Raw genomic sequence first — 1,667 nt, forward strand, 5'->3', positions numbered from 1 at the left:
GGGACAGTGAATATGAATTGTTATATATGATGGAAAGTGAAAGTCCAACTTATTTGACTGTGAATATTCAGGCTTAAAAAAATCTAATATAAAAGGATGATTCTATTCTTGTTGAATGGTCTTGACCTATTTGTAAAAAAAATCAATACAAGTAAATACTTCTTCCGGTCTCTTTATTCAACTGATATGTATGTATAAATTAATACCAGTACCACACTCTTTTTATTATTACAGTAGTTGATAGTGAACTTTGCAATCAGAACACTAAACCCTCCAATTTAGCTGTTCCCTCCCCTGCTCCAAGATATGATTGCTTTGGCCATTAAATTTTAGGATGGATTCTTTCTTTTTCAGAGTTTGAATTTGAAGCCTCATGTTCTACCACTTGAGCCACACCCATAGCTATTTTCTGCTTTATTTTTCAGATAGTCTCACACTCTCTCTCCCAGCCAATCTTTATCCTTATGCCTCCTGTATAGATATCTGATGTTATAGATTATAAATGTGAACAATTGCATCTAGCTTCTTTGCTGATGAAGCTTGCTAACTTTTTAAAAATATTATTATTATCTTCAAGTAGTTGAGTTGCCCAAGCTGGCCTCAAACCACAATTCTCTCAACCTCCATCTTCCAAATAGCTGAAATTATAAACATGTGTAACCATACTTGGCCCAGATTTTATATTCTTACACAAGATACCCTGGGCATTTTAGGAGGGAGGTCCTTGAATCTAGAAGTTGGTTTGGATAATATAACCATGCAAATAAAATTATCTTCTAATCTGCCAATATGAATAAGCTTTTCATTTGTTTAGATCTTTTTTTTATTTTGGCAATTTTTGTGTTTTTCAACATACCAGTTTCCCACTTCCTTGGTTAAATTTATACCTATTTTATTGTTTCTGCTGTGGTAGACAATAAAACTGTTTGACTTCTGCATGGTTCATTCTCAATCAATCAAAATTTAGCTGGATTTTGTGTACTGATTTTTATATTATTCAGCCTTGCTCAGTTTATTAATATTTATTATTGTATGGTATGCTTGTGTGTATATTCGAATGTGTCTATGTATGTGTATGTGTGTATGTATATAAACTTTAAGGTTTTCCACTTAAGCTAGCATAATGTGGGATTTGTGAACAAAAATAATCATACTTCTACTTTTGCAATGTAGAGATCTTTTATTACTTTTACTTGACAAATTTTTCTTGCTAGAACCTCAAGCACTGTATTGAAAAGAATTGATAGAAGTGTTTTTTGTTTTCTATTTCTATGTCAAGAGAAAAGCTGTTGTCTTTCACCATTTAGTATAATAATAATTGAGACAATCTTTTGTCTAATTTCAGGCTCTTCTAGCAAACTGGGAAATGTTTGAACAAAATCAAAATGACAGTAATAGTTGTGATATTTACAGATATGTGTGTATTGTGTCAGTTTTTCATTACACAACAAGTTAAATAGATTTAAATAGATATGTATATACAGGGCTACGTTTAATAATCAATGTAAAAAGGTCTCTTATTAATCTGTGATCATAAATGAATATTAAATAGTAAGTATTATTCGTTATAATTTTAAGGTCTTTTCTGATTTGGTCATCTAATCCTAATGCCAGGATTTCCTCACTTGAGGAAATCAGGATGGATCGCTTATTCAGATTAGCTTGGC

Source organism: Dipodomys spectabilis, unplaced genomic scaffold (assembly GCF_019054845.1).
Source record: "Dipodomys spectabilis isolate Male_0828 unplaced genomic scaffold, ASM1905484v1 ptg000081l, whole genome shotgun sequence".
Lineage (NCBI taxonomy): Eukaryota > Metazoa > Chordata > Mammalia > Rodentia > Heteromyidae > Dipodomys > Dipodomys spectabilis.